The sequence below is a fragment of the Condylura cristata genome, unplaced genomic scaffold (genome assembly GCF_000260355.1).
Source record: "Condylura cristata isolate star-nosed mole 26May11 unplaced genomic scaffold, ConCri1.0 scaffold00018, whole genome shotgun sequence".
Lineage (NCBI taxonomy): Eukaryota > Metazoa > Chordata > Mammalia > Eulipotyphla > Talpidae > Condylura > Condylura cristata.
The window spans coordinates 40423664-40448045 of NW_004567119.1; the positions used below are offsets into that span (position 1 = coordinate 40423664).

Sequence of the window (24382 nt, forward strand, 5' to 3'; positions counted from 1 at the left end):
CTTTAACCCCTTGTGCCGCCAGGGAGAGCCTCATTTTGCATTTTTTGTTGGTTTTGATAGGGGTGCATTTTCTACTGTTGTCTTTGTGCTTGTTGAAGTAATATGAGAACCAGTACAGGCAAGGGACCGTAGGAACAAAAGAGGACTGGGGCGTTAGAGACCAGAGAAGCGCCTCTGGTAGACTCAGGCGTGTGGGCTTTCTGCCGTGCCAGTGTTACCTTCGGGGAGTCATAGTGAGCCCCTCCTTTAGCTTCTTAGTCTTAGTGGCTCTCACAGACTGTGTTCACTTCCCCTCTGGGCTGTTTTACACACTAGACTTGCACTGGGCTTGGCTCCTAGTCGACTTGAGGTCACAAGTTGGGAGTTGTTCTCTTGGGGGTGTTTGCTCCTGTTACTGGTAGGTGCTTGAGCTCTAGTTTGTTCACGTGTTCTGTTTTGGTTTTCCCCAGGGCAGTGGGAGGGAGTGTGGTAAATGTTTGGATAGCTCAGTCTGGCCCTCCTTGATAAGGAGGCTTTGCTGCTCTGACCTGACTCAGGATACAGCTATTCTGTGTTGAGCCTCAAGCTCAAGTTAGTGGTCCTCTCTGTATCCCCACCCCTGCAGGTCTCCAACAATGCACCCCCCATTCTGGGTGCCAGCTTGCGTATCCCCTGATTCAGTGCAGTGCTGGCTCTCAGGAACCCCAGTTTGGGGTGCGCCTGAGTCAGTAGCTGCAGGGGGCTCTGAACAGCAGCTGCTCCTGCCTCTTACAGTTGTGCTGCCCCATTGTCACGCTAAGTAAAGTTCACTTAAAAAGTCTTTCCTGGGCCCTCCCTGGTGGCGCAGTGGGTTAAAGCACAGCACTAAGAAGCTAAAGCCACTTCAGCATGAGTTCGATCCCCACCCGCCCTGGAGGTGACCACATAGCGCCGCAGACCTCTCCTGACCGGCCCGCTGCTCCCCTCAGCAGTGTACTTCGTCAGTCAGCCTGTTCTGCTCCCCACTCTGTCTCAGGTGAAGCCTCTCACCGCTCCTGTACCCCAGTTCTGTATGCACAAATAAATAAACCTTAAAAAAATAAAATCTTTCCTAACCCTCCTTGGTGGTGCAACAGGTTAGGATGCAGCACTACAAACTGGCTGCAGCCGCTTCAGTGCAAGTTCAATTCCTGACCCCGGAGGTGACCCACATGGTCCGGCAGACCTCTCCTGAACCACCCACTGCTCCCCTCAGCAGTTACTTCATTGATCTGCCTGTTCTGCAGATCAATGTCTCTGGTGACTCCTCTCACCGCCCCTGCTCCTCTGGCCTGAACCCCAGTTCTGTATGCATAAATAATTTTTTTTAAAGTCTTTCCTCCCCCTTTCTACTGGACTGAGGCTCCAAGCATGTGCTGGGGTTGTCCATTTTTCTGCTTTGTTTAACAACAGTTTAGCTGTGAACATCCAGTGAGGCAAGCCCATCGTCTTCCCCCTGGGGCATCTTGCTGGCGTCTGCTCTGTCCATTTGTTCCTTTAGGCGTCGACAAACATGTTCAGGCTTTGGTTTTGTGTCCAGGACCATGGACAGTGGCCCAGATGCCTGCCTGGAAAAGATGCATGTATTTTCTTGCCTCATTAAACTGTAATCAGCAATAATCATACTATTATCAATAGTGGCTGACACTTTACTGAGTCCCTTTTATTCTGACTAGGAACCAGGGACGCTTTGGATATTGCTTGGTTTAATTATCTTGCTTCTCTCCTAAGTACTGTGCTAGGGAACAGGGTAGAGTGCTTAGCCTAGGAGGAAAGATAGGTAACATTAATCAGGTAATTACAGGATGCCTTGCTCCTCCCAAGGGTGCCCCTCCCAGCAGCATCAGATCTCCTGGAACTTTCTGGGAGTAACAAATGCACCCAGACCTGCTGCATCTTAACAAGATCACCAAGTGACTTATTTATATGTACATTGAAGTTGGACCAGTTAGCAGGGATTACTTGGTCTAGGGAAGTGGGTCAAGGAAGGTGGTGAGGTGCCAGCAGCGAAGAAGATGGCAGGTGGAGAGGGGGTGGGGAGGTGTTAAGCAAGGTTGAGACAGTGGAACTGTGTGTGGGTGTGAGGGGCTGTGAGGTCCAGTGAGATAGCAGAGTTGAGGGGAAGGTACTGGCCAGTTTAGGGGGCACCTTGGAAACCAAGTAAGAAATTTAGATTCCCATGAGATTGGACTGAAGGAAAATACTGTCCTCATTTTGCAGATGAGGAAACCAAGATTTAACAGGCTATGTAATTGATCTAAGGCCACACATCTTTTAACTAATTGCTAAACTAGTGAGAACTGAGCTTTATATTGAAGTCTAATTCAAAAGCCCATTTACCAAACCACTGTTTAATTTTGCCCCTTCACATCATTAACAAGACCAAATATATGCATAATGTAATCTTTAATTCATCTCTTTTATTATTTAGGATCGATGGCTCTTAAAATATAAAGACTTAAAACAGTATGATTAAAGTTGAAGCAGACTCATAAAACCCATGAGCCAAGAGGAAATATAAGGTTCATTTGACTGTAGATTTTTCTCCCTAAATTTCTTAAGAGGTATGGCATGGAGACACTCCATGTTATAGAGATAATTCTTATTATCGGAAAGCATAGAGCTCTTTCTCAGGAAGAACTTTTTTTCCTCATTAAGCTGTCAAAGGAAACAAAGATGTTTCCTTGGGAGGGTCCAGCCCTGTGACTAAACTGGGGTGTCTCTCCCCTCACCCTGCGACAGCTCTGCCCCTTCCTTCCTATATGATGATGTGGGTAGCGGTGCCACGGGCCAGAAAGGGGATGCGGGCGGGAAAAGAGCCCAGAGTGTCCTGGACATCCCACAGATTGGGCATCTGCACCAGTCAAGGCTGAACCAAGGTGCCACATTTCCCTCAGCTCTCCTGTGCCTCACTCATTTCTTAGTAGTTAAATTGGTGAAGCCAGGAGAGGCCTACAGGATGGGAGGGAGAGCAGGCGCCCATTCTTGGTGTTGGGAAAAGGAACTAGGAGATGGGAGCTCCAGGGCCCAGGGATTCTAAAGTTACTGGCCAGTATGACCTTGCACCTTGGGGAATTGCCAGTCGGAATGGGAAGGCGCAGGCCCTGCCTGCAGACAGCCCAGGTGGAGTGGCGGAGACACAGCTCCTGTTGCCAGGAAGCCCAGACTGAAGGGGAGAAGCAGGCCTGCCCCAGCAGCTCCCCGGGGAGCGAGAGCAGACATGGGAAAGAAAGAAGAGCCCAGTCATTACGGTTACTGAAGCTAGCAAAATAAAAGCCACGACACTGCCGGCGCCGTGTGCCATCAGAGCACTGTGAGGCATGACAGGCCCCTTCTTGTCTTTACCTGGTCGGCCCTAAAAGGAACGTGCACACATCACACAGTGAGCGCCAGGGAGAGCCGTCAGCCCATGTGCTCCTCTTCATTACCTGGGTTCTCCATGCCTGGGCTTATTTTAGGTTGTGGATTTTTGAGTTACGATGCCACTGAGGTTAGGTCTTATAAAAAGGTTGTTGTCTTTTAGAAATAGATGCTGTAGTATCGATAGTGACGTTATACAAGGACAGAGATTTGCTTCAGAATAGCCGGGTGGAAAGGAGGGAGAGGGGGGCAGTGGAGGGCCTGGGGCTGACCTTGGCATGGTCACTGTTGATGTTGGTGACATGCCATGGACTTTCGTGTTTTTTTCTACTTGATGATAAAAGTTAAAACAACAGCTGAAAGAACAGGAAAGGCCAGATGAGGGGTTAAGAAGGAAGGAAAAGCAGGAATTGCTTCTGGAAGAGCTGGTAAGAGGATGATGTGCCTGATTTTAACGGCACCTTGAAATTCAAGAACATGGATTTAAGTGAAGCCAGACAGTATGGAGGCACATTCCCCAGCCGTGCCCAGCTGCACACGTGCTGGCAAAGCAGTCAGAGTCCAGTCTAACCAGCCTGGGATCAGCCAGCTACACCCCAGGATGCAGACTGCCCTCCTGGTGAATCTGGGAAGACCGGGCTCAGCTTTGCCTCAGTGATGTCACTGCTAATTTGACTGATTCCTCTATCCACATTCTCTAGCCGAACGCAGCCCTCCCCTGCCAGTGCTTGGACTGGGAAGTAAGGAGAAAGAGGAGTAGGGAGTTGATGTTTATTGGGTACAGAGATTCATTTTGGACAGATAAAAAGATTCTGTGAATGCAGGGTGGTAATGATTGCATAAAAATGTGCCCCGGAATCAACTCAAATGCCCAAAAGTAGATGACTGGATTAAAAAGATGTGGTCCATATACACAATGGAATATTACTCAGCAATCAAAAAGATAAACACATGCCTTTTGCAGCAACATGGATGAAGCTGGAAGGGATCGTGTGAAATAAGCCAGAAAGAAAGGATGGTTTCACTCATAGCAGACGCATAAAGGACCAGGGGAGAAAATAATAACAATAATGAACAACTATATATTAGAGACATTTTATGGGGTGGAGTGGAGAATGGGATCAAAAATGGGGGGGGAGGGGAATGCACTGGACTGTGTGTTGGCACGTGGGTGATTTGATGATGGGAAGCCCACAGGGATTGCAATTGAGATGGGAAAAGGGCACAAAATGATGTAGAAATAAACTATTACATTATTATTTTTTTTACTATTACATTATTTTTAAAAAATACATCTTTCCCTATAAAAATGATAAGAAAATAGAAACAGAATTACTTCTGAGAAAATTATTTCTATAATATTAACTCCGATAAAAGACTAACCAGGAACCACGATTATCTATTGTTTTCTTTCAGTGTAATTAACTCCATAAATTTCACACTACCAGAGAATATAAATTTGTATTTAAGCATAAAATGAGAGAAATGAGAAATGTATTTAAGCATAAAATGATGGCTGTCTCCACCAGCCATCTTCTAAGTTTAAGAGTAGCTGGCCCCAAAGATTGATAACAAATGTCAAAATTACAGATTAATGCCTTTCTGCACATTATGTAACTTTCTTGCTGAGCTATATACCTGTGTGTATGCACACGATACACATATGTATATACATATATGTATGAACACACACATATCTACAGACAGCTCCTACTTCTGGAAAGTTCATGTTTCGCCACTTCTCCTTTATGAAAGACCTACATCAGGAGGAAGTGTTAACACTGCAGCCGGCCAGCACCCCTGGGCCATGAGAAGGCGCCAGCCAGCTCCCTCCCTGAGAGTGCTTTTACCAGGCTGCGGATTCATTGGGAGTATTCCTGCCTTCACTATGGGGGGATGTTATCTATGTGTTATTTGTATGATCTGCAGGTTATTGGCGGGAGGTGGGGGGTAGTCGGAGGCACTCAGAGTGTTTCCATATAAATTAACAGTACTTACTACTTTGTTTTATGGCATTTGGGGAAACCTATACCTGTACTTTTTCAAAATTTATTTATTTATGCATACAGAACTGGGGTGCAGGCCAGAGGTGCAGGGGCGGTGAGAGGGTTCACAGAGACAGAGCAGGGAGCAGAACAGATTGATGAAGTACTCTGCTGAGGGGAGCAGCAGGTGAGACAGAAGTGTGCTGCCCCGTGTGGGACAGCTCCCTGGCCAGGGATCATACTCGTGCTGAAGTGGCTGTGGCTAACTTCATAGATACCACTGTGCTCCAACCCCCTGTGCCACCAGGGAGGGCCCTGCACCTATAATTTGATAGATGGAGTGACATGTGTATCTCTCTATGGTTTGATACTGAGTGATCACCTTGCCTGCTGTGTAATATTTCACACTTGACACTACCACTGTCAGTTCCCCATTTCTCTGTTGAACTTTTGTGCCATTTTCTAGGTCTCTCCTGGGGTGTATTGTGCTGCTGCACATGTTTGTGTAGACACACAAAGTGTTCCTTGGGTGTATATCTAAGAGATTTGCTAAACTGTAGCTTGTGAATATGCAACCGTGCTAATGTTGACTTTTTTTCAAAGTATTTATAGCCTTAAAATGTATAAAGACCCTCTGTGCATTCAGCCTCTTTCCACACTTGATTTCATCACTCAGGGATTTTTGCCAACTGGAGGAGTGTAAATTGCCATCCCGTTATGTTCTCATCGCCCCTCTCCCACAGCTCCAATATCTCCTGCCCTCTTACTCATTCAGAGAAGTTAATATACTTGGGACAAGAATCCTGTGTTAAGTGTGCTCATATCCAGCATCTTGTCTTTTCATATACCTTAGGGTCTGTTTTCCTCCAAGTCAGATTTACTGAGATAGAACTTACAAGTAAAATCCACATGGTTAGGTGTACAGTTGTGTGCCTTTTGCAATCCTGGTTCAATTTACCACTTCTGTTCCGAAAGTTCCACCATTCAGAAAAGTTCCCATGATCCCCTTTTTGGTGAGTTGTGTCCCCCCCAACGCTAGCCCCTATACTCGCTGATCTTCATTAGGTCCTTAGTTTGCATTTTCCAGACGGTCATATAAGTTCAGTCATATAGTCCGTAGCTTTCTGACACTGAGTTGTTTTACTTAACAGGATACATTTTGTGATCTTTGGGCTTCTGGAGCTCTTCTAGATATGTCATGGCATCACATGGCCACCTGCTCTGATGTTAGCATTTCCCCGCAGACTGAAGATGCGCCTGTTCACCAGACAGCTATTTCCTTTGGTGGAGTGTCTGTTCAGATCTTGGGCTCGTGTTTTCGCACTGGGTTGTTCTCCTGATACTCAGCTGAGAATCTCTCTGTACTCTGTGAGTGCTCCTTTATCAGACTTATGTTTTCAGGAGTCTTCTTCCACCCCATGGGTTGGCCTTCTGCTCCCCTTCTACCTCTCTCTGGTGGCGTGGTGGCACTGGGTGCTGAATCTCCCGCTGTCCCCAGTAGTAACCTGGACACCTTTGGGAGATACTGGTTCTCCATGGAGTTCGGCCGCTCTGTTTGGATTGGTCCAAGTTCACTGGCCCTGGAGGTGAGGATGAGGGTGAGCACTGCTGTCTTCATGGTCCCAGAGGGACAGCCCCCCACCCCCTCCTCCACATGGCGCCTCCTTCTCCTGCTGCCGGCTGCAGGGTGCAGGCCCAGCTGTCCTGGAACCACAGTGTCCAATTTTAGCTGGAATCTTTTCACATTTGGAATGTGAGAGCCACTTTAGGAAGCATGTGCTCAAGGCGGGTTATGAATGTTCTTTCTTGAAATGTCACCGTTGAGCACTGGGTGTATTCCTACCGATTTATCCCGAAGAGACGTAGATTTCAAACACATCAGGAAGCGTGTTTTAGGTTTTAGAACCACTTTCTGTAGTTCCTGCCAGCCCATAATGAGAATATGTTAAGAGAATTTATTTCCACCCAGTTCATGTTACTTTACAGGAGAGCAGATTTTTCTTCCTAATTTGTTTTTTGCATCGACTCATGTTAAGTTGAATCTTCCATTTAAAGAAATGAGGTATCAATTTGGAAAGGAAGGGATAGTACTATAATTATACTTTATAATCATGTAAATTTTAATTATTTAGATGTGATACAAAAGCAACTGGAAACCATTTTTAATTAAGCTTTTTTTTTATTTTGAGACAATTATAAAGTCACACACAGTTGTAGTGGTAACAGATCCTTTATACATACTACCAGGACTCCCTCTTGGTAACAGCTTGCAAGACTGCAGCACAGTGTCACAAACGAGAAATTGACAATCTACTGTCAAGATAGTATATTGTATATTCCCTACCATGAGGCTCCTTCTTGTTCCCCTTTGAAGATCATACCCACCCCTTCTCCCCATCATCCCATAGCAGCCTCTAATCTGTTCTCCCTTTCTATGGTTTTGTCATTTTCAAAATGTCATATAAATGGAACTGCATGGTTCCTAGCCCTTGGGGACTGGCTTTGTTGACTCAGTGTAATTCTCTGGACATTTATTCAAGGCTTTGCACATATCAGTAATTCTTCTCTGCATTGCTGAGTAGTGTTCCATGGTACAGATGGACTACAGTTTGTGAAACCATCCATCCATAGAAGGATACCGAGGTTGTCTCCTGTTAAGAATAAAGCTGCTGGAAATGTTTGGATAAAGGTTTTTACATGAATGTGTCTTCATTTCTGTAGGATAAATACCCAGAAGTGAACTTGCTGGGCCATATGATATGTTTGCCTTCTTAAAAAAATCTGTCAAGGCCCTCCCTGGTGGCACAGTGGGTTAAAGCACAGCACTAAGAAACTAAAGCCACTTCAGCATGAGTTCTATCCCCGCCCCGAAGCTGACCCACATGGCGTGGCAGACCTCTTCGGACCCTCCCTCTGCTCCCCCCAGTACTTCATCAGTTGGCCTGTTCTGCTTCCCACTCTGTCTCTGGTGAATCCTCTCACTGCCCCCACAACTCTGGCCTGTACCCCAGTTCTGTATGCATAAATAAATAAATTTTTAAAAAAAGAAAGAAAGAAAAAGAAAAATATCTGTCAAACTAGACCAGATATGTCATTTCACATTTCCCCCTGCAATATATGCGTGGTCTAGTTTGCACGTAACTTTGGTGCCACTAAGTTCTTTTTAGTCATTCTGGCTTTTCTTCTTTCTCCTTTTATGTGGTTTTATGCATTCTCCTGTTGGCTAAAGACACCAGACATCTTTTCAAGCTCTTGCTTGCCATCTGATCACATACTTCTGTGAAATGTCTTTTCATGTCTTTTGGCCATGAACTCCTTTGTCTCTTTACAATTGAGTTTTGAGAATTTTTCATGTATTTCAGAATTGCTTCTTTTTTACACAGTGGTTTATGACACTCTTCATTCACTTTTGAAACATTTTTAATTTTGATACAGTCTAGTTTATCAATTTTTCCTTTTATGAAACTTGGTTTTGGCATCGAGCTAAGAACTGTTCGCCTTACCCCAGATCACAAAGATTTTCTCCTGTTTTTATTTTACATGCTTTATTGTTTTTCCTTTTAAGCCTGCCATCCATTGAGTCAATTTTATTTAAAGAGAAAAACACCTTTTAAAAAAATTGTCTTGTGTAGAAGAACTGGGGTGTAGGGCAGAGGTGTGAAGGGTGAGAGGATTCACCAGAGACATAGTGGGGAGCAGAACAGGTGGATTGACTGAAATACACTGCTGAGGGGAGCATGAAGGGAGACAGGAGAGGTCTTCTGCGCCATGTGGGTCACCTCTCTGCAGGGATGAACTCAGACTGTAGCAGTGACAGAGCTGAGACTCAACCCATAGGTTCACCAGGGAGGCCCTATTTTGAGTCAGTTTTCATGTAAAACTCAGGTTAAGTGTGTTGTGCTTTGTTTTATTTTGTTTGCCTAAACATTGTCCAAATGTTTTCAGCCTCATTTGTTGAAGAATCTATTTTTTCATTCATTCCTTTTGCATCTTTGCCAAAAGTCAGTTATTTGTGTGGTTCTGGATTCTCAGTTCTCTTGCATTGACCTGTGTATGCATTTTGGATTACTTACTGTTAGCCGCACAATGCTGCTGTTGGGATATAGACTGATTCCTCCCATGTTTTCTTTTTCAAGATTGCTTTGGCTAATCTAGTTCCTTTGTCCTTCCATGTAGATTTCATAATAATCTATATCTACTAGCAGTCTTTCTGGAATTTTGCTGGAGTTTGCATAAACTAGTGTGTCAGCCTGGGGAGAGCTAGCATCCTCAACCAGGCTGCCTTCCAGTCAGTGAACACAAGGTCTCGTCATTTAGATCTTTATTCTTTAGTTGATGCTGCATAATTTTAAGCACACAAGTCCTGTACATGTTTTGTTAGTTTTATACATAAGTATTTAATTTTTGAAGATTATAAATGGTGTATTTTAAATTTTTTTCCATGTATTCACTGTTTACATATAGGAATACAATTTATTTGTATACGGTTAACTTGTGTCCTGAAATCTTGATCTATTAGTTATGAGATTTTTGTTACGTAGCTACCTTAGGATTTTCTACATAGACATCATTTTATCTGCATTAGAAACAATTTTGTTTCTATCTTTCAGAGCTGTTTGCCCTCATCTTGTTTCACTGACTAGAACTTCTCCCACTGTGTTAAATAAGAGCAAAGTCTTACATCGTCTCCAATTTTAGGCAGAAAGCATTCAGTCTTTCACCATTAAGTATAAGTCAGCTGTGGATGTTGCTGTTGCTGGACAGTACAAGAATGGAGACGAGGGTTCTGTCTCCAATGACTGCCTCCCCAGGAAAAGACTTGAATTGAAGTAGGGGTTAAAACAAAGACGGGCAGGAGTGAGACAGCAGAGTCTGGTGATTGGGCATCGGTGGCCGAAGTAGTGCTGCTCGTTTGCGCATGCTCGTGGGTATTTCCTGCTTCCGTTTAGTCGGGTGTTCAAAAATGGGGGCTCAACTCCAACCCCAAAGGCATATTTTAGTATGCTATTAAGTCAGAACAGAACTGTGCCTTCGATTTTGGATCTTTACGCTTGAGCAAGCTGATCAAACTTTAATGGAGGTGGTTAGAATCTGTTTACCTAGATAGATAACCAGTTGTCTAGTTATCTGGTTATCTAGATATCTGGGGTTCGCCCCTCAGCAGTCGTCTCAGATTCCACTTCTCTGGCACCGCCAGTATCAACCTTAAATCAAAATAGCCAGCTATTTTACCAGCAGAAATGAGTGATGTGGAAATAGCTAAAGGACGTGCAATTAGAGACGTGCATGATCCGTGCTGCAAATGAGAATCCAAAAGAGGAAAAAGGGGTCAGTGGAGCTGCTTATAAAGTGAAAGGGGGGAGCGGAAGGGGCTCTTCTGCAGGAGAGCTTAGGTGCAGGTGCTGGCTCCGCGGTGGCTGGTGGCTGGGCTGTAGCACTTGTCGTTGGTGCCGTTCTGGACAGGAAGGGCTCCGGGCAGTAGACTTATATTTGGAAATGTGCCTTCCGATTTTTAAAATTTAGGTTGAGGAGATGTCTCTCAATCCCTGTTTTCTGAGAGCCTTTTAAAATCACGAATTGAGTTGTGCCGAGTATATGATCATGCGATTTTTCTTCTGTAGCGCGGAATGCGTTGATTGATTTTAGAATATTGAATCAGTCTTGCATTTGGGAATGAACTATATGTACTTAGTCATGGTGACAGTCTTTGTATTTCTCCTGATGTCCAGTTGTTAATATTTTCTTTACTGAACGTTCAGTAAAATTCTGGTCCTGGGCTTTTATTTTGGGGGGAAGGTTTTGATTACTTCTTCAATTTCCTTGCCTGTAATTGGCCTGTTTAGTTGTTGTTAATATTTTCTTAAGGTTTTTTGTATTTATATCCATGAAAGCTGATACTGACCTGTGATTTTCTTTTACTTTTCTTCTTTTTCTGTACTGTCGAGGCAGCTTCATGAACTGAGTTGGAAAACAATCTTCTCTCTCTAATCTGGAAGAGGTTTCATAGAATTGGTGTTGATTCTAATTTCAGCTTGCTGAAATTTTCCTTTGAAATGATCAGCACCTAAAGACTTCTTCCGGGAGAGTTTTATGAGTTCAGTTTTTTAAAAAAGGATAAAACTCTCAGGCTGTCTCGATTTTTATTATATAATAGGAGTTGTAGTTTGAGTTTTTGAAAACCTAGTTTTTTAAATGTAGACATGTAAAATTTTTCATAGTATTTCCCAATTACCTTTGGTGGTGGCAGGTACTGTAATGACAACCCTTTTTTCATTCCCGATATTGATAATTATGTCCCCTCTTTTTTTCTTCTTCAGTTTTGCTAGAGGTGTCAGTTGTTATGCTTTTTCTTTTTTCCCAAAGATCCCACTCGTTTCATTGATTTCTATTCTTTACCATTCCTATCTTTTACTTGTGTCTTAAGATTTTGATATGTTGTATTTTCATTTTCATTCCATTTAGTGTATTTTTTTGTTGTTCATTAAATACTTATTAAACATGTTTATCCTGTTCCCAGAAGAGTTGTCAGACCCTAACTAAGGAAGGAGATACTAGTATATTGACTCACCATGGGGGCTACCTGAGGAATGAACAGCTACTCTGGGCGGGACATGGAGGACACAATTTCTACCCTGAAGACACTGTCAAAATACAAATACAAGATGTGTCTTGGCCATACAAGAAAAATATTATAAAATAACATGTGATGATAAGGCTAGTTCTTTTTTGTATTTTCCTCTGTATATTTGACTTTATTGTATAGATTTCAGGTGCATAGATTTCTAGCTTGACATTTGTTTATATTGAGTTGAGATCACCCCAAAAGTCTTGTTTCTACTTACCAGCATATAATTGAATCCCCTTACCTATCATACCCCTTACCCCTTCCCCTTTGGTAACCACCTTTTCAATGTATTGTCTAATTCTGCTTGAAACTTGCTCTTTGAGCTATGGGCTATTTAGCAAAATAAAATTCAAAGTAGTGAAAATTTAAAATTATATGCCGCAGTTATTTATAATAATTTAATGAGGCTCTCCCAGGTGGTGCACTGGGTTAAAGCGCAACACTGCAAAGCTAGCTGCAGCCACTCCAGGGCAAGTTCAATTCCCAGCTCCGGAAGTGATCCACATCAGACAGCAGACCTCTCCTGTCTCCCCACTGCTCCCCTCAGTAGTGTACTTCTGCCTGTTCTGCCCCCGCCCCCATTCTGTCTGTGGTGAATCATCTCACCACCCTGCACCTCTGGCCTGTACTCTGGTTCTATATGCAGAAATCTATAAATATTTTTTAAAAAGAGTTTAACAAAAGATGTGTACAAGCTATATAAGAAAACATTAAAGTCATTGAAAAACTCCAAAGAACATTTGAAAATATTAAATAAATCACATTCTTAGATTCAACATTATTCATTTGTCAATTTTAAATTAATGTGTTAACTCTATTATGGTTTTAAAAATTTCATTATTTCAAAAACTAGAGACTTTGATTCCAGAGTCCATGTGGAAAAACAAGTCAGCAGAATAAAGGGAGAAGTTATCAAGATAGGATCAATTTGTATAGGAAAAATGATCAAATATCATCGAAAAATGATCAAATATATACAGTAGTCTGGTGTGATACCAGCACATGTGGTGGAGGAATTCCAGAGGCACATGTGAAAGGACTCATCATTCCAAACACAGGGGATTTATTAGTACATGAGAAGTGTTGTTGGGGGGAAGGATGTCCTAAAGGAACTCTGCAGAGTTGTGTGGATTCCACCCCCTACTCCAGTTTTGTGGACTCCACTCCCAACTCCAGTGATTGGAAACTACAACTCCCAGCAGTACCAGGGAGAGAACTGTGAGGACCCAAGAGCAGACCTAAGCAGGCATTCTGGGACTTTTGGGGACATATGGGGGGCCATTTTCTCTGCGCTCTCTCTCTCAGACCGCATGGCTGGTGGCTGTCAGTGTGTCACTGGAGTTCCAAGTCAGCCAAACTGGTAGGATGTTCTAGTTCACTTGATCTCTCTCTCTTTCTCTCTTTCCCTGGGTTGTCCCTTTTCCTTTCCCCTTTTGTAAATAAGCCCATTATTGACACTCTTTGTGTGCCTGCAGTACAACTAAATTTTAAGTGTGCGGGTGAGAACCCACAGACGGGCAGCCCAGTGCACACTGGGGTGCCCTGCAACAATATGACTTCTTAAACCAGAAGGTAAAAAGTGAATTTCTTCATTAATAGTACTTAATAGTTCCATAAGAGATAAAAGCCATCTTTTTTATTTTTTGACACACACCCTTTTTTAAAAATTTCTTTTAAATTATATTTTACATCACTTTCCATTTTGTATACTTTTCCATCTTGCTTATAATCCCTATGGACTTCCTACCACCCATTCACCCCTGTGCCATCACCAAAGTCCCATGCTCTTCCTGCCCCAGTTTGGATCCTACTCCCCTCTCCACCCCTGTAGAATGTCTCTGATTTATAGTTGTTTGTTGATTCTCATTTTTACTTTTTACAATTATTTTTTTACTTATTAAGAGGAAAAAAAAGCTTCTCTAAGGCAAAGTTTTTAACAGAAAAGAGTGGCCCTGCCTGCCGGTGGGTTCTCCAGACGGGCCCTGGCCCACCTACTCCCCCTCCCCCCACCTCATCTAGGTCAGCCTTGGTCAGTGACTTGGTCATGGATACCCACATTTCCACATTTTGGCATGTGTTTAGTTCTCTGAGTGCTGCAACCCAGCCATATGTCAGTCACCCAGTAGGTTGTGACCGGCCCAGGATGTGACTACGGCCTGCAGGGCTCCCTGCCTCCGTCGGCCTCACCCCTGCAGGCCCTCTGTTGTGGAGGGGCAGAAAGCCAGCTTTTATATTTAAAAAGTTACATTCATCTCTTTCATGATTTCAAAATAAGTTGAACAGATAAAAGATTGAAACATTAAAAGTAAAAACTTAAAACACAAAAGTTCTTTGTAAACAAAAGCATCAAAAATAATTTTGAAAGAAAAAGACCTGAGTATGGCACAAACCAGGGATCAACAAAAAAACCAACTCATGAAAATGTCAGGATAGGAACAAGGACTTGGACCATCTTCCATCCTCTCACAGGTAAAGATCAGTTTCCTAGGACAAGTTCCTGAAAACTGGAAGAATAAATCAACCGCTCTGTAGAGAAATGAACAAAGAACAGGAGAATTCCAAGAAAACGAAAGGGCCCAGCCTCAGTGAGAGAATCGCAGAAAACATGTCTGTTGCTGAGCATTGATGGACTTGTCAAAGATTAAAACAACAGACCTTCCCTGGTGATGCAACAGGTTAGGACGCAGCACTGCAAGCTAGCCGCAGCTGCTTCAGTATGAGTTTGAGCCCCGGCCCCAGGGGTGACCCACATGGCGTGGTAGACCTCCCATGACTCACCCGCTGCTCCCCTCTGCAGTGTCCGTTGTCACTCAACCTGTTCTGCTCCCCACTCTGTCTCTGGTGAATCTTCCCATCATCTCTGAACCGCTGGCCTGCTACCCCAGTTCTGAGTAAATAAATAAATCTGTTTAAAAATTAAAAAACAAAACAAACAACAACGTGACACCTTGGATGTAGAGGGCCCAGGGACCCCTCATCTGCTGCTTATGGAGCATAAATCATCACAGCTCTCCATGGAGAGTGATTAGACCACATTCCCTTTGGCCCAAAAATTCTGCATTCAAGGATACACCCTAAAAACAGTCTTGTGAAAGGGAGAAATAGAACTTAACCAGAGATGTGGATTGTAGTGGGTTTCCACGTTCAGTGATTATAGAATCCTAAATTTCCGTTTGGATCTGAGTAAACGGTCATGATATATTCAGGCAGCGAAATGTTCCATAGCTGCTGAAAGTAATCAAGTTGTTGTATGTGAGTCAACAGAGAAAAATAAAGTAGTTGTTAAATAAAAATAGTGAGGTGAGGGAAAATACATAGAGCGTGCTATAGTTTCACATGTCTGTGAATGTGTAGACAATTACGGATTACTTATTCGAAGAACAAACAAAATAATTGTTTTAATGATTAAGCAGGAACCTCCAGAGACAAAGAGAGTCTTTGGCCTCTGATCACAGACTAAAGATCCAGGGGGAGGCTCACCTGAGCCAGGCTTGGGAGTTTAACTTTGTGCTTCTTCAGAAATACACACTTACGGAGTCAGAGTTCCAAGGTGCGAGCGTGTTAGAGATTCCCCAGGCCTGCTTTTATTCTGTGGCAGATGGAAGGGCAAGAGCAGGCTGAGAATAAACACTTGCTGAGAAGAAACCTGCAAGCTTGTCAGTCCCCGGACAGACATTGAGAACACCGGGAGGAGTGTTGGGGAGCTGGGAGCACCCTCAGACCCTCCTTCCCATCACCTGCCTGACCCCAGTGCTTTCTGCTGAGTGCTGGGGAGCAGCGCCCCTCCACCCCCTCCAACCCAGACCTCACTCAGAGTGTGGTGCAGGTGTCTGCCGCCTGGACCCCGGGCTGGTCTGCTGGCGCCGGGAGGCAGCACCGAGGCCCCCAGCCACTTGGCCAAAGTTCCTATCTGTCTGACACTCGCTCTATGGGGTATCAGGTGTCCGCCTTGATCCCTGTTCCTCCCCAGAGCCTGAGTGTCCTTCCTGCAGCTTTCCCAGCCTGGGTCAGGTGGTGAGTCTGTCTCCTACGTTTCGAGTCTCCCTTTTCTAATGTGAAGTCCTGTGAGTGATGTATAAAAGCCTTGGTGGTAATTATTACCTCACTCATCGGTAGTGGTTGTTGGGTCTTTTTTTTTAAAAAAGATTTTATTTTATTTATGTATACAAATACTGGGGTATATCTCAGAGGTGCAGGGGGTAAGAGGGTCCACCAGAGACAGAGTGGGGAACACTGCTGAGAGGAGCAGTGGGTAAGACAGGAGAGGTCTGCTGCGCTATGTGGGTCAGCTCCCTGGCCAGGGTTGAACTTGTGCTGCAGGGGCTGCAGTAGCTTCCTGGTGCTGCAAAAACCCCTTGTGCCACCTGGTTGTTCTGTCTTTATCTCTGTCCATCTCTCTTCAAATCACAGGTTTCATATGACCCTGACAGCAACCCCAGAAGGCCGATCCGATCCCCAGTTTTCAGATTATAGTAAAATATTAGTGCAAAGAGTTGTACTTTCCCATACTTGATCTCATTGCAGCCTTTCAATACTCTGAGATAGGCAAGGGCATTTTTTTTTAAGATTTATTTATTTGTGCATACAGAACTGGGGTACAGGCCACAGGCTCAGGGGCGGTGAGAGGCTTCACCAGAGACAGAGTGGGGAGCAGAACAGGCAGATCGACGAAGTACACTGCTGAGGGGAGCAGCGGGCAGGTCAGGAGAGGTCTGCCACGCCATGTGGTCACCTCCGGGGCAGGCGGGGATCGAACTCATGCAGAAGTGGCTTAAGCTTCTTAGTGCTGTGCTTTAACCCGCTGCACCACCAGGGAGGGCCGGCAAGGGCATTTTTATTAACTTAAACATACAAGTGGGGAGAGTGTAGTGGCAGCTGTTAAATAGTGCGCCTTTGGGATAAGAACATGTGGGCTTTCGTCCTGATTCAGTGGGGTCTTCACACCTGTTTCCCCTGATGGAAAAATATGAGTAATATGTATATCCTTTATTGTGGGGATTAAATGCCTATAGTTTAAAAGCGTTTCAAGAATTAGCAGGCTAATTCTCCATCTCTACTGCCATTTAGGAATTTATTTTGAAAATGTTTCAGGTACAAAGGGAAATAACTTAATGCACCTGGCATGTCCTTCACTCTCCCACAGGTACCAGCACAAGGCTGCACCATCCCTGTCCTCCTATTGCTTTATTGACCAGTATTCAAGTTAGTGAAGTGTTTCCCCAGCGTTCTTTTTTTTTAATGTTCTATTTATTTATGCTGGGGTACAGGCTAGAGGTGTGGTAGGTGAGAGGATTCACCAGAGACAGAAGAGACAGAGTGGGGAGCAGAACAGGCAGATATACTGAAATACACTGCTGAGGGGAGCAGCGGGCAGGAAAGGAGAGGTCTTTCCATGCTGCACCATGTGGGTCAGCTCCCTGGCTGGGGATCAAACTCATGCTGCACTGGCTTCTGAGAGCTTCATAGTATTATGCTTTAACCTGTTGTGCCACCAAGGAGAGCCTCCCCAACATTCTTAAAGGTGACAGAGGAGTTATTTGGGGTTATTAGGGATTTGCAGATCTACAACATATTTTCTGTTTGAATCGATGCAGTTATGATCCTTGGTGATGTTCTGCTGGGCCGGGGAAGCCTTCCCTGTTCGGCTTCTGAGTCCTTCTGGCTTGACTATTTGATGTTCATGTATTTTTCTCATTTGATGAGATGTTCTGTACGTGTGAAGCTTGTATGCTCGCTGTATGGGGCATTTCTCCAAGGAAAACTGATTTCTTTGGGAGAGCTGGTACTTAGAGTTCATAATCTGATTGCTGGGGGTGTTCATTCCTAGGAAGGTCCCTGTTTCTGGGCCTTTCAGTAAACACAGCTAGTGTGTGTATGTGTGTGTGTGTGTGTCTGTGTGTGTGTGTGTGTGTGTGTCTGTGTGTATAAGAGAAAGAGAGAGAAAACATATGGAGTTCCTCCTGTTCCCCAGTTCATAATCAGGGTAGTAGAATTTTGCCTATCTTATTAAGCTTAACATTTATAGCTCCTTTCAACAAGAAAATCTTGTTTCTCAGCAATACCAGCATTATTTCTCACTTGATTTATCCCACAGTAAAGATGTAAAAATCTCAGAATAATAATATGATTATTGAAAACAGTAAGTTGAGCTTTTTTGGGGGGGAGGACTTTTTTTAAATAAAATCCCTCCAAGGATATACAGTCAAATCACTTTGTTTTGATCCTCTGTGTAATTTTGCCAACCACTTGGACACTGAAACATGTGTTGCATGTTATTTTCATTTCAAGGATTTCTTTTGAAAATATTGTCTTATAATTATGTTAGACATTTCCATGTTCCAAAGCAAACCTGTAAAACAAGTCACACTCAAAATACATTTTTCAGCCCATCCCCTCCCATTCCTGCTATCCCTCCCTCCCAAAAGGCCTCTAAAATTTCGCCTTGTGCTTTTACTTTTCAAAAACCATAAGTGAATACTTGTATATCTTTGCATTCCTCCATTTATTTCTTAAATAAATTATAGCATAGCAAACACATGTTTTCCTAGCATGCTTTTTTCACATAACAATAGTCTCAGAGACCACAGCAAGGGAATACAGGATATATTTTGTTTCAATTCCTAGAACTGGGATTGCTGGGTCAAAGAGTACATGCTGGCTTATTTTGACAGCTATTGTCACATTCCTTTCTGCAAAGGTGGCCTTTATCATCCCCTTTAGGCACACTTTGAGGAGTGGTAAAGCAAATGATCCAGTGAAGTAGGTTCTCTGTGCTGAGAATGGCTAAATGATTTCCCAAAAAGGACTGGAGTTGGGATTTGAACTTGTAAAATGCCAACTTGGCCACTCTCCTGTACCTTCACCCCATTTTACAGACTAGAAAACTGAGGCACAAGCAGAAAAGTGACCCACCTTTGATGACACAGAACTTAAAAGCCCATGTCCCCAGGCCCTAAAGTTGAATCTCCTTCCAATGCTTTATAGATTCATTTATGTTGAACTCAGTTTGATTATCTCTAAGTGGGAAAGAAAAACATGGTAATTCTCCTAAGTAAGTGAAGAAAATTAATGAGATAATTATATGTAAACTCTCCCTTGGGTAAAGGAGAGATTCTTTGAGATATGGCTTAACTCCTTTAGGTGAATAGGGAATCAGCAATTAGATTATGGTGTCAGGGCACTAGTAATGATCTCTGGATGAGAGAGATGACCTTCTCCTCCCACCCCCCAAATATTTAAGCCTCTTGCAGCTTCTGCCTCAGTTCTTGAACTGTTCTGAACTTTGGACTAAGATGCTGTTATGCTATATAAAACTTTCCAAATGGGTGTGGACAGAGATGTAATTTCCCCAGTGAATGAACAAGCTGCAAACCACAAAGCCTTTTTTTTTTTCTCCTTTCTGGAGTGACCCTGGTGTTCATCTTTGTGCTTGCATTGAAACAGGTTGATTGACTTATGTGCAATTTGGGACACTGGAGTTTTCCTTCCCACTGTGGACTGGAGGGGAGCTTTGTCTAGTGTTGCAAGAAGGAGGCTGAATGAAGCAGAGACGGTGAGTGGGGCTGGGACCTGGGTCCTTGGGGGGCTGGGCGGGAATCTTGCCACCCCTTTGCTTTGATGAGAGAAGTTTCTTTAGCCCCCAGAATTTTCTGAGGAGTCATCTTGACCCCAGTCAGCCAGAGTCAAACCTCAGATTCCCCTTGGCAGGGAGTCTGATGCTGAAGAAGCGTGACCCCGTCTCCAGCAGAAGCAGTTAGTCAGCTTCAGCTGCCCATTGTCCCAACTGTCCACCTTAATTGAAAAATTGGGAGGAGACAGTCTTGTTCATGACCTGTGTTCCCCACTTAGTCTGGCCTCCACAATGTGGGAGCCTCCTGAGTGACAGCCCTGGCATATGGGGGGCAGTCCAAGGACCCCCTCCTTTGGGTGGGGCATATGGGCGCTGGCAGATGGACAACTCTGAATCCATGGCCTGTGTCCAGGGCCTGCATTGTTCCATTCTGGATGAAAATTCCTTGCTGTCGCCAGCAACTGTTGTTTTATTTTCAGACCAGAGGTGGTAGGTAAGGACAGGCAAGAAGTCAGGGCCACACTTTGAACAGACGATGAACTGGCAGGCACCAAGGCTGGACGCTGCCCAGTGGGGGAGTCTGAGCCAGAGGCCAAGCAGAGAAAGGCTGCCTCTTTCCTGAGCGTGAGCACCTGCTGCTTGTCGTTTGTTTTCCACCCCCACCTCCTTCCCCAGATGTCTGCTGTCCTCCCAGAGTCAGAGGGGTGGGGGTACCTAGAAGAGAGGCAGGAAGGTGGGAGCAGAGTACCCTGTTGCATGGATTTGGGCTCCTGACCACAAACAGCTCCACTAACAGCAGTTAGTAACTGCTCTGGACCTCACTTTCCTGGTTGTGCATGGGAATAATGATGAGTATCTTGTTGCAAGGATTGAAGGTTAAACAAGCCCAGCGTATAATCGATCAGTGAACCACAGTTCTTATTTGGGCTCCGTCAGCACAGCTCAGGTGCACTTATCACTGCAATGCGGATTCCTTTGTCAGTTCTTGAGGCTGCCGCTTGTGTCAGGCTCCAGGGAGCACCTGGGAGATCCTCCTGACCACGCCTTCCCCCCAGCCCTGTCACTGGTACCAGATACTGAACTTGAACATGCTGACACTGCTTTCATACTTAATGGAGTCGATTGGTTCTTGGAAGCAGTGGCTTTAGGTGAAGTGATGTATGACACGCTCAGTCCTCAGAGGAAGCAGTTCCAGTGTGGACCAAGGCTGGGTCTTCACACCAACATTACAACATAATGATGGAGGAAGTTTATTCAAAGACCTGCTGTACTGTGGGAACTCTAGCTTACTAGCTTCCTTTTCTTTTTTTCTAAGATTCATTTATTTATGCATACAGAATTGGGGTACAGGCCAGAGATGCGGGGTAGGGGGTGGTGGGAGGATTCACCAGACAGTAGAGGGCAGAACAGGCAGATTGACGAAGTCCACTGCTGAGGGGAGCAGCGGGCGGGCCAGGAGAGGTCTGCCGCGCCATGTGGGTCACCTCCGGGGCCGGGGGTCAAACTTGCACTGCAGCAACTGTGGCCAGCTTGCAGTGCTGCGTCCTATCCCGTTGCACCACCAGGGAGGGCCCCAGCTTCCTTTGATGGTAATATAAAGTGGCATGGGGACAGATTGCCGGGGTGGTGACAGAATTAGGAATTGTCCCAACTTTGTCACTGTCCCCCCTCTTTTGTTACTGTTTCTTATACCCTCTCTGCTTTCCATCCTATGCCCCCAATTCCCTCACAGTCCTCCCAAGCAGCTTGAGTCTCTGATGGTGACAGTGTTGCTGCCCAGGGGACACCAGGCTGAGGCCGAGTCCCGCCCTGCTGCCTCCTGTCTGCTGCAGCATTCTAGTCTGCGCTTGGGGACACTCACAGGCTTACCCCCGCTTAGGTTCAGGGCTTGGTTATAAGTGTGTCCGTTTATGTTCATTTTCTCAAGCGGCTTTCTGGATATGAACGAGAGAGGTGTCAGCCTCCCGTGTGGCCGGGCTGAGAACCGAGGCCTCTCTTGGTGGTAGAGTCCACGCTTTTGTGTCTTGCATTGTGGGCTGTTTTCCTTGTGGGACACCATGCTGCCTCCTCCAGTCTAAGTCACCCCCACATCAGGAACGGTCCAGAGGCCCTTAGACACTCAGAGACAAAAAGAAAAAGGACACCAGATACGCGACAGGTGCTCTCGAGGGCGTAGCCAGTCTCTAGCTGGCCATAGCCCCCGTCCTTACGATGATCACAGCCAGCCGGGCACTGCGCTCACCCTGAGTCTCCTAGCGTGACCTCACAGCCACGTGTGTGACCCCCATTCTACGGGTGACAGACATGCAGAGAAGATAAGGGAAGTCAGGCCCATGGTAGGAAGGTGTCGGCTCCCAAATTCAAAGCCCAGTGTGGAAGCCAGGATTCAGCCAGCCTCATGACCCTTGGGCCAGGCTCCCGTGTGTTTCGGGGTCGCTCACTGCCGGTCCGAAGCACCGGAGTCATGCAGAAACAGCATGGCTCTTTCTGAGCAAGCCTCCGGCCAGGTTCCAAGTGTGAATCTGATTTTTCTAGGAAGCCCCAGGGGCAAGCCCGCCTTCTCTGCCGCCTTCTCCCTGACTCTCCTCCTTTTGTTCCCAGGCCTCTGCCATCTGGAGCTGCCCCAGGCTTCTGCTTCCCGATTCCCTCCCCCCACCCTAGCAGGAGGCACCTTCCCTCCTGCTGAGCAAACCTTACCCCTTGGGCCATGCTGCAGCTCTCCCAGCTCCCCTCCTGGGCACTGGGCCCTCAGAGCAGAAAGCACCCTGCTTCCCCAGGCCCTCAGTTTCCCCAGGGGATTCCTTTGGTCAGTCACAGCTACTCCTAAGACTCTGCTAAAACCACTTTTCTACCCAAGCTGGGCTGTTTGGTTGGAGACAGCAAAACACCCTTTGGGTTTCTGTTTCTAATAGCGGACTCAATCGAGGACTGGGGGGTGCAGGTGCCTGCGCTTACTCAGGGCCTCTCTGGAGCCAGCGCTGTGCTGGCAGCACTTTGCACAGACTTCTAGGCTCATGGTGCTTCTCATCTGTCTGTCCCAACCGCCTCCTCCAGGCCGCATTCTCCCACCTCCTGCAACCTGCAGTAGCCTGCCCAGGGGTGACTGGCCCCACACTGGTGTCTATGATGGATGTAAATTCCCAGAGCTGGAGGCTGGGTGGGAACAGACGCTTCTCCCTGCCCCGCCGCTGTCACTAGTGGTTCTCGCCTCCCCGCGCCCGTCACACTTCAGATAGGAGCGCAGCTGAGGGTGTGCTGTGCTTGCAGTGTGGGGAGCCAGGCTGAGACAGCAGCCACCTCTAAGGACTGGACCAGCGCCCTCCCTCGGTCCCCTCCAGCAGGTGCTGCTGGTGTCACAGGTCACAGGGCACTGGGGGAAAGCTGGTACGTGTGAGGGGGAGGGTCTCCAGGACTGTCAGTGCTTTGGTTAAAGAGACCAGGGTGGACAGGACGGAGGGGATCCCAGGGCTGCTTTGGTTGGTCTGGGGTGTTCTGGACGCCCCCCTTCTCCTGGCTCAAAGTGGGCATTGCCCGTGGAGATGCGTTGGCCGTGAGTGAGTGGCAAATCCTGCCCACCGAGCCGCCTTCTGACGATCTGCCCGAACACTGTGAGGTCTGTAGATCCGCAGAGTAGATTTGTAGACTCAGACGTCCAGGTTGGTCGCCGCTGTGCAGGTGTGGCTGGACTTGGGCTAGCTGCTGCATGTGTACATCATCTCATTAATTCATTTAAAGGTGAATTAAGTTAATTCATTGAATTGATAAAGAAGTGCATTTCTCCCACTCGTAAAGACAAGAACCTGCATGTCTGAAAGAGTTAGTGAAGCGCTACAGAACACATAGCAGGTAAATGGCGGAGGTGGGCTGGAGGCGCAGGTGTGTGTGTCCCTAGGCTGACGCCTCTCTCTTGAAACTACATCTGATCCAGGGCGGGGATGCTTGCTGGCTCCTTGCTACCTCACCTTGTTGACTTATGCCTAGCCCAGTTCTGCTTTAAGGTGGTACTGGCAGGGTGCAGGGGTTACATCTCAGCACTGTCAAGCTATTGCCAGCCACTGCAGCTTGAGTTCGATCCCCGGCGAGGGACACACAGGGCGCAGCAGACCTCTCTTGTCTCACCTGCTGCTCCCCTGAGCGGTGTTTTAGTCAGTCTGCCTCTGACCCCACTCTGTCTCTGCTGAATCCTCTGTACCTCTGTACCTCTGCCCTAGACCCTAACTGTTTTATGCATAAGTAAATACATAAATCTAAAAACAAAAACAAAAAAACCTGTACTGGCTCCTGTGAAAAGCACCAGGAAGGTCAAAAACACTGCCCTCTCCACAAGGAGGCCATAGTCAGTGGGAGGGACTGCCGGCCACCCCTCTTCCCTGCACCTCAAGCTGCTGCCCTGTTTGCTCTCCTGCTTGAGCTCAGCCTGTGGTTTTCAGATGGCTGTTGAACCAGGCTGGGATCCCACAAATAGGGGCCAAGTAAGCAGCTTACGTGAGTGACGTCGTGAGCAGATGGGTCCAGATGGTGGGTTGTCAGATAGACAGAGTCCTGGACTCCAAATGGACTCACCGGTCAGGGAGTTGGGAGCCCTTGGTCAGCTGGGGCTGAAGGGGAAAATGGCCCTTTTGGAAAGCTGCTGAGAGCGAGGGAGGTTTCGGGCTGCCCTTTGCAGGCATTTTGCAGTTTTCTGGGGAGACGGCTGGAGAGTGTGCCCCACTCAATGCAGCTTGAGTCAGCATTGAACGTCTTAAAATTAGGAATCCCCAAACCTAATTCTTCCTCAACTTTTAATTTCAATGGACACATGTTACAAGTGTCATCCTGAATGCCGAAATTTTGATAGTCATTTGC

At 45.9% G+C, this 24382-nt stretch overlaps 1 protein-coding gene across 1 annotated transcript in view; it reads left to right on the forward strand.

Moving 5' to 3' along the window:
* Positions 1-24382, forward strand: part of NFASC (neurofascin) — a 169052-nt gene that overhangs the window by 62968 nt on the left and 81702 nt on the right. The window contains exon 2 of the mRNA XM_004685272.2: positions 19411-19519. The gene's annotated coding sequence lies outside the window, so the exon portion shown is untranslated. The remainder of the gene's footprint in view (positions 1-19410; positions 19520-24382) is intronic.